Genomic DNA, 9540 nt, shown 5'->3' with positions numbered 1-9540 from the left:
AGCTCTGTGTTGACAGTGATACCAGGCAACTCAAAAGATCAGCAGGGCTCCCTATTGGAGGATCCACTAGATTGGAAAACTTGGTTCTCAGGTGAGGGCTCAGTAACCTCAAAGATGGGTGGGTGTCTGATGCTCCTCAAAAATGGAGGCAAGCAACAAAAACCAGAAAAGGGGTGACTGAGGGTGAGGAAGATGAAGAACGAGTGGTAGAGGAGGGAGATGATAAATGTCAGTGCAGCTGGGACTGGGTAATCAGTAACAGGGACTGAGACTAGTTCCATCAACTCACCTGAATTAGTTTTTATTGTAGATATTGTTGCTGGCTACCACTTTGAAGACTCAGTGATAAAATGGACTTCATGTGGGATGCGAGGAAATCGGAGTGCAACAAGGTGCGTGGGTGCTGCTTGCCACACACCTCTCCTCATTCTGAGGGCTTCTTCCTGCCAACACCTGCAACCTTGTTTTCTCGGGCCCTAGGTGCCTATGTAGCTCACACTTGGGACCCACTGAGATTGCCAGGGTGTTAATGTACTCAGCTTGCAAGCAATAACTGAAAGGCGTTGGTGTGTAAATAACCCAGCTCTGAAACAGGTCTGCACAGTCTCCTGGAGCTTCCCTGTGGGACTGAGCTCTGCAGTCATTAACTGCTCTGCTGGCTTCCTCTCTTCTGTGTTTCCTTCCCCACTCCCTGAAACTGAAACACTTAGAGAAGAGCTTTATTCTGGGAGTTACAAAGTTGGAATTCAAGCCCCAGGAGCTATAAGATCTGGGGAGAAATGAAAAAGAATATTATCTGCTAACGTAGTGGTCCCTCATGAGAATTGGATGAGAGAAGGCAAATAAAAATGTTTTATTACTGCAAAATGCCACATGAATTTAAGACATTACTAGCAGAATATAATTAATAATAATTGTAATTGGGGGCAGCCGGTTAGCTCAGTTGGTTAGAGCACGGTGCCCTTAACAACAAGGTTGCCGGTTCGATCCCCACATGGGAAAAATCTAAAAAAGCTTGAAACAACTACTTGACTTGGAGCTGATGGGTCCTGGAAAAACACACTTAAATAAATAAAAGTTTAAATAATAATAATAATAATAATAATAATAATAGTGATTGATAGGCACACAATCTGTTTACTCTCCTGTGAATTTTAATACCACAAAAAAAAACACACAAAAAAAACCACCTCTCTAATGGTGATACTTGCAGTCTCTGTGGCGTTGAAGGAAGACATTTCAGAGAGAGAGTCTATTCTGAGGGCCAAGAGAGGGTCATCTATCTATTCTACGTATAAAGTAGTTCAGTCCTGTTCGGGTATTTCAGTTTTCCATTGAGACTTCTTTTGGAAAGAATCAGTGGTTCTTTCTACACGCACTCCCTCCCACAATCTTTGTAGTTTTGCCTAAATCATGGATTGTAGGCCCAAGAGTCAGGAATAAGGAGCTTCCCATCCTGCTGTGCGCCACCTAAGTTCCCTGAGGAGCCTTTTCTCACTTAGGGCCTGAGTCCAGCTCCAGCCAGTGTAGAAGATTCCCTAGGGATCCTTCTTGCTGGCCTGAGCTCAGAATTTATCAAAGAGAAAGGCAGACACTGAGGAGGCCGACCTTTCTGCCCTCTGTGAGCCAAGGAGCTGGAGCTTCAGCACTTATCACGCATGTCTCATCTCTCAGGTTGGCCTGGTTGGCCTTCAGCAGGATTCCCTGCAAATAAAACTGCGTGCACTTTGGAAATTGATAACCCCTCCTGTGCGTAACCATAGGAAGGGTAGCTCTAATGGCACTTTCTTCAAACAATGGGTAACACAGTGTCTTCGGGAAGCAGGATTCTGTTTAGGAAAAACATCAGTGACTCACTTACCTTTTTCCTCTAGCTTATGAGTAGAATGGTGATCGCATCTATTTACACATCAAAGACAGCAAGAAAAGAAACAAATATTTGTCGAATGCTTATTATAATGGTAGCTACTGTGCTAGGCAGTGTTTTTCTCTTTCAAACTTATATTATAAAAAATTCCAAACATATACAGAAATATAAAAAAGTGTGTAATGACCTCCCATTTGTCCATCACCCAGTTTCTTTTCTTTTCTTTTTTTTTTTTTTTTAAAGGAGGGCGCAGCTCACAGTGGCCCATGCGGGGATCGAACAGGCAACCTTGGTGTTATCAGCACCACCACTCTAACCAACTGAGCTAACAGGCCATCCCCATCACCCAGTTTCAGCAAGTATTCAGGGCCAGCCTCACCTCATTTCATCTTTATCCCTACCCTTTCCAACCCTTCCCCATATTATTTTGAAGCAGATTCAAGGTATCATTTTATTTGGGAATATTATATGAATATGTATCTCCAAAAGATAAGAACTCTTCTACAACCTAACCACAAATCATTAGCATGCCTTAAAAATGAACAAGAATGCTTAATATCAAATAGCTAGTCAGTATTTCAATTTCTCTCTATATATACACATACACGTGTTTTTTTTAAACCAATTCAGTCATTTCCCTTACCCGTTTTTGAACCCTTCTCTGCCTTTTTTCATCCACGTGCTTTCATATTGGTCGTCTGCCCTGCCTAGATCGCCCTTTCTTGCCTAACTAGCAAGACACAGCCTTCCACATCTGTTCCATTATTACCTCCTCCAGGAATGTCCCTTGCCAAACTCAGCAGTCGGCCATTACCACAGCACTAGTGCTCAGCTCTGTGGTGCATGTGTCTGTCTCTCTTCCACGCTGGGAGCTCCTTGAAGACACGAACTTTATTCTCCTGGTCTTTGTAGCCCCAGTACCTACATGGTACCTGGCCCATAGTATTTGCTTTAAGCCAGCATATTATTTCTAAGAGGAGTTCCATTGTTCTCGGTGGTGTTGATCCAACCTTTTCTAAAGTTCAATGTCTTTTGCAAAGATGGTAATTTTTTCTCACTGATTTGGGCTGCGGGTTGACCTGGTGTTTTCAATCCGAAAACTTTTAGAAACCACTGTACGCAGGATTAATTGATTCACATCTCTTTTTTAAGATTCCAGGATTGATTATATATGTAGGAGCCTCCCTTTTTCAGTGGGGGATACATTCCAAAACCCCCTGTGGATACCTGAAACCACAGCTAGTACTGAACCCTATATATATACTATATACTTACATACCTTACCGCTGAAAGGAAGCACTTTCTGGCTGTTCATTGGCATATCTGAATTGCTAGCATCACTACTCTTGCATTTTGGGGCCGTTATTAAGTAAAATAAGGGTTACCTGAACACAAGCACAGCGATACTGCAACAATGGCTCTGATAACTGAGATGGCTACTAAGTGACCGACAGATACGCTGGACAAAGGGATGATTCACACCCTGGGCCAGAGGGCATGAGAGTCTATCATGTACTCATAACGGCAGGTAATTTAAAACTTATGAATTGTTTATTTCTAGAATTTCCATTTAATATTTTGGGACCATGGTTAACTGGGTAATTGAAACCACTGAAAGCAAAACTGTGGATAAGGGGGCATGATTGTAAAACAGAAAGACTGAGGGAAGAGAAAGCCGCTTTGTCAATGAGCAGCCAGCTCTGGGATTAAGGTAGTAAGAGCTGCACAGAATCTAAAAGAAAAAGATATTATCCTTGCCCTCTAATTGGATACAATCTACAAACCTGGTTCTCTGAGAAGGACTTTGGAATATTCTCCCAGTTGCCAAACTATAATTAATTAATAACAGTTTAACCATAGTTTTCCAGCACTTCTTTAACCTCAGAACTCCTTCAGGTTTATCTAGTCTGCAAGATCAATATGTTACACAGATTAAAAAAAAAAAAAAGGCTCCGAGGAGAGATGGTGAGCACATCTCTGGGGACCAGTCCTACTGGGCTTTCTGCATCCTGGGCCAGACTTGATGGTGGGGGAAGGGAAGTAGCCATGAAAATGGTGATAATGGTAAGCTATGCAGAGGTGAAGACTTGTTAATGGGAGTGACACTTAGCATAATGCCTTGGTCCTTGTAGGCCTTCAGAAAAAAAAAAGCCATTAAATAAATGAATGAGTGAAGCTTCCTTCCTTTTTGAAGTGCCCTGATTATAATCCTTCACTGGTGAAATGAAGAATACTGTAAATGATCATTCCCCAAACTGGATTCCATTTTGTAGTTAGTAACGGGTTTTGTACAGGTGTGTGGGTGTGCACGCGTGTGAACTGAAGTTTTTTGGATAGCTTATCCTCCTCCACTCTCAAGCTTTCTTTTTAAATATTTCACTGATACCCTCCCCCCTTTTATTTCAGATAGAATGCAAGTTCCCAACAGCTTGCTAGGAATTATTTTCCCTTTGTAAAGCAAATTGAGTGGCGGCAGCCTGGGTGCTCTGCAATTCCCCTGGGAGGTATAGAGTTGGTGGTGGTGGTGGTGGGGGCTCTCGTTGCTGGGAGAGGCTGAGAATGACAAGTGACACTTCCCTGCTGCACTGAAGGCAAAAATCAATTTATTCCTTTTAGTCGTTATCACTGAACTGTTTTTATTATCCTTTCCACTGCATCCCATCCTACTAGAACGAAATGCAATCAAAACATGGATTTAATGTGACAAGGGGAAAGGGCCACGAACACTGCAAATTTTCTGTACTGTGACATACGACAGCCCTGATCTCTGCAAGAACAAAGATGAGTCAAGCCACTTTTGCAGATCAAAGGGAGCTGTCATTACTGCTCCACTGACCATGCTGTTAGGTATGGGAGAGAATGTCTGAGACACAAGTCACTCTTTCAAATGCTAGCTGAACTTTTAGAGTTCCCTGGTTCCCCATTGTTTTAGCATTAAGTTTTTAAAAGTTAAATACACAATAATAAAAGCAGAGAACCAGTTTTCCTTTGCAGAGATGACATTAAATCTTGCACCAGGCAAAAGGATTCGAAGGTCAGCTTTAACTTGCTTTAGCTCCCAGGACCCGGGAGGGCCGGAGGGTGGTGCTTGAGCACAAAGCGTTTCCCGCTGAGTTCCTTCTTCCTCTTCCACTTCTTTGCTCTTTGTGTCTTGGCCTTCCTGAATGTGAACTATTTACTCAATGATGTCCCTGATAATAGCTCTCTCACATAGCTCTTTCTTTCGTTCCTGCAAACCCGTTCTCTCTCTCTCTCCTCCTCCCTCTCTCTCATCTTAATCAGCCAAATAAATCAGTCGAACTGCAGAACTGAAGTTGGTTTTTTGTATGTTTAAGTATTCGTTTTATGTTATTCAGTCTTCATTTAAAAGGTATATAAGTAAAATATCATTTTTTTCTCAAAAATAAAAATGTTCTGTTTTCTTTTGAAATCATAATCCCCTCCCCTCTGCCTGTGGGCCACTGGCCCTGAAAAAAAAGAGAGAGGTGGGGAAGGAAGAAGGAAGAAGAAAGGAAGGAAGGAAGGAAAAAAGAAAAAAAAAGAAGGAAGGAAGGAAAGAGGAACCCACACACTTAAATTCCGGCCTGTGAGAGCAGCCTGTATGCGTCCTCTAAAATAAAGGTGTTCTTTAATCAGCAATTCCAGGGTTGGCATTAGCTCAGGAAAGGGGGGTCACAAAGACTGGGCATCAAGAATAGCCATTTGATTTTAACAAATGTTTTTTAAATGACTGTTTGTGTGAATATATGGGACTCTAAAAACTGTTCCTTCTCTGCTCTGGAGAGACCAAACACTTGGCTGTGTGAGGAAGCACGTGATCAAAAGGCATCTTTGAAAGAGAAGAGTGCCCGCCAAACAGAACACATGTTCTACACAGTACCTGGTGTGTAGCACAGGTGTGTATACCTCTGTGTGCACACATGAGCGCATACACGTGTGTGTGTCCACATGCGCACACCTGTATGCTAAGCAGCAACACTCTGGAGGCTTCCATGAATGTTGCCTGTAAACGGGGACCGGGCACCGTCCCAAGGTAGGTTGGGCAGCTCTTTGCTACTGATTCTTAGTAGTCCCAAAAATACATAGATCAAAATATTAAAAGTATTATCTAGTTATTGTTTCATTTCCTGTGTGTGTGTGCATATGTGTGTATATGTTTATTTCAAATTTTCTGATTTGGCACGTATTGATCTTATAAATAAAAAAAATAATTTTACATTAAAAGATGTGTCTATGGTGATACTTGCCTACTTCCAGTCTCAATCAGGAGGAGAGACATCTTTGGGGTGGGGGTTGGGGGGTAAAGTGGCTCTGAGGGGAGGGCAGAAAAGGCAGGGCTAGGCTACCAAAGGGGAATGCAAGGTTGCTTTATAGCTTGAATCACTGCCTTAAAAGCTCTGGCCTACACCTATGGGGACATAGATAGATTTACTATGAAGCCCCTGCAGCTTAAACCTCAGGACTCCCGCCCCTTGCAGGGCCCTCTGGGGAGTCCTGACAATGCATTCATATGGTCATGTTTCTTTAAAAATTCTACAAGAGGGCTGGCCCGGTGGCTCAGGCGGTTGGAGCTCTGTGCTCCTAATGCCAAAGGCTGCCAGTTCGATTCCCACATGGGCCAGTGGGCTCTCAACCACGAGGTTGCCTGTTCGACTCCTTGACTCCCACAAGGGATGGTGAGCTGTACCCCCTGCAACTAACAACGGCAACTGGACCTGGAGCTGAGATTGAAACTAAGCTCCACAACTAAGATTGAAAGGACAACAACTTGACTTAGAAAAAGTCCTGGAAGTACACACTGTTCCCCAATAAAGTCCTGTTCCCCTGCCCCAATAAAATCTTAAAAAAAAAAAAATTCTACAAGAAAGATGTTTGAACTGTAGTCACTTAAGACCACGCTTTCCACTCTTACTTCCCTCATATTCTCCTGGCACGGCTGTAGGCATTTTTGAGGTGTAGCTAAAGGGACATATTTAGTTTGGGCTAGTGGGATATATTTATGTGGTTCCCAGTCACTAGCATGTATAGATAAATTATTGCTAGATGACCTGGTGTAGGAATGGCTGCCAGGCATACGATTATCACCCATTCTGCCAACTCATCCACTCTGGTGACAAAACATGATGGTGAAGGGCCAGAGATCATAAACTGATAACAAATGGTCGGTATTACAGTGCCTGGCACCAGACATCACTGGGTAGTAAGGGAGTGACAAGGTCTGAAAGCTACAGAGCCAAAAGCTAATCTGTGGAAAATTCTTCCAATTATCAGACACACAAAACAGTATATGTGGAATATTTGGTTTTCATCAATGCCAGATCAAAATGGAAGTGTCCTCCTGTCAGGAATGTATGTGACACGGTGTATATGATCAGAAACACAGAATTCATACGTTTTCTTATTTTTGATGGAAATTGTGCAAAAGAGGATTTATCAGAATGCTTGTGTTTACAGGCACCATCTTGTAGCACTGCCAAAAGACCTAGTACATCTGTGTGTGTGCTGTATGTTTTCTGCATCCCCACAAATACATATGAAGATAATACATAAAATTTCTAGTAAGCCGTTACAATCAGGACGCTGTGAATAAACTGGCTAATGAGCATCATTATTTCAAACAGTGTTTAAGATTCGTTACTTTGTGCACACACACACACACTTAATCATAATTCTAAAAATGTATGTGACATCACCAATAACAAGCTGGAGGAGAAAGAAACTTTTCTAAGGTCTTAGTAATAAAAAGCTTTTCAGTCAACAATGTTAAAAGAAAGACTGAATTCTTTTTTTCTATCTTTTGGCTAGAAAATATTATAAAATTGTTGGTATTTACAGAGGCATCCAAGAAATGCACAGTTGGAAAATACAGGGCAAAAAGTTTTGGAGAGGTTTGGCAGGTATTTAAATAATAAAAATATTATTTTTCTGAATTTTGTGATGCTGTGGTATTTGTCAGCTTTTCAATTGTGTAATTTGTAGTTTATTTTTTTAATTCTAAATAAATATTCACTTTTTTACCTAATTTTGTCCCATAATTTCATTCTTCTTAATAAGAGGTCTCCTTCCTCTCCCTAAATTGTGTACAGTCCAAGCTCTGCTGTCCATGACAGAGACACAGCTGGACTTCACAGAGGTCATTATGAAGAGCCCCAAGAACATAGGGCGTGTCTTGTGAACAGGAACAGGGCCAATACATACAGGTGGCCGTAATAAAACCCCTGAGTAATAGCCAACTAGAATGAAGACACAGATCCCCTCCTTGACGGTGGATATGACAAAATTCTGGCCAGTGGGGTTATGCAACTTCCAGGTTCCTATAAAGGAACAGGCCATGCCTCTCCTTCTCCTTTTCTCCCTTTCCACTGACTGGAATACAGACGTGGGGATGAGTATGTTGGCCGCGTGGACAAGGATAATACACTGAAGATGCTGAAACAACAATATGGTGGGAATGGAGGTCTCTAATCCTACGGGACAGACTTACCGGTTCCAAACACAGCCCTGGTCCACTTATCCCCATATTACTATGTGAGAGAGTAATAAAACTCCTATCTCAATTAAGCTCAGTTATTTTGGATCTCCATTAGGCAGCTGATCTTATATCCTAACCGATACAACCATGATAACGAGAACCCTTTACATTTACAGGGCTCTTTATCCTTTGTAAAATTCTGTAGTATCTCTTATCACAAATAATTGCTGGTGAGGGGTGGGGTGGGGACAGTTCATCACTTTGACCTTTTCTCTGAGAAACTTGAGGCCCAGGGGCTTGAATGACTTGCCAAGGGTCTCTAATACACCCACCTGCCAGTGAGGACAAGAACCAGGTGGAAGCCAGATGTGCGCCAGTGAGCAGCTGCCTGGGCGATCAACATACTGGCTATTTTGCTTTTAGCTTTCAGAAATGTCCCCGACTATTTAATTTGTAAACCCCTAGAATAAGGCCAGTTCACATCCTTTCTTTTCTCATCCTCTTGTGCTTTTCTAAATTTGGTGTCGCACAGAGAGGAATATAAAATAGGGGAGGGTCCCTGCATCAAATATAATGTGTCTCTCCCTCCTCCTCTCCCTTTCTTCTTCCTTGTCTTAGTAATTCTGTCAAAAAGCCATTAGGCATGGCTGTGCAGAGCAGGTACTTGGCAGAGGTCAGTGCCCAGGTGAGAAGGGCAACCGAGCAGGGTGGCAGCCCTGTGCGGGTCAGGAAATTGGCCATGTACAGGGAATTGGACAAATAAGTCAATATATTTGGGTTATAGGAAACCAGGTTTCTCAACTGTCAGAGAAAGGAATTGTAAATATGAAAACAGGGACACCAAAATAAACCCTGAGATGTAGGTTGGAATTGGAGGAAGTGGTGTGAACGCACGGTTAGATAGGTAAAGGTAAAGTAAATGTAATTGTAAAGTGTGTGTGAATGAGCAAGTATGTATATACTCAGAGAGCCTGGGAGTAGAGCCAGTCATAGCAATAAGCATACCATTCTCCACTAGAAGAAATCAGGACTCGTTGGATGAGTCTGGATCATCTTTCCATGCCATAAAGTAAGGAAGTACTCAGAGAATAATGTGAACTTTTCAAAAGGACACAGAAGCCAGCTTGAAGGCATAGCCACTAACCCAAACTGGAATAATTTCAGCATCCAAATAAATAACAATAATAGATTATAACCCGTT

This window comes from Rhinolophus sinicus, chromosome 2 (genome assembly GCF_057876585.1).
Source record: "Rhinolophus sinicus isolate RSI-liver-muscle chromosome 2, RSI-T2T, whole genome shotgun sequence".
NCBI classification, from domain to species: domain Eukaryota; kingdom Metazoa; phylum Chordata; class Mammalia; order Chiroptera; family Rhinolophidae; genus Rhinolophus; species Rhinolophus sinicus.
Note: the sequence above shows the minus strand (reverse complement) of the source record.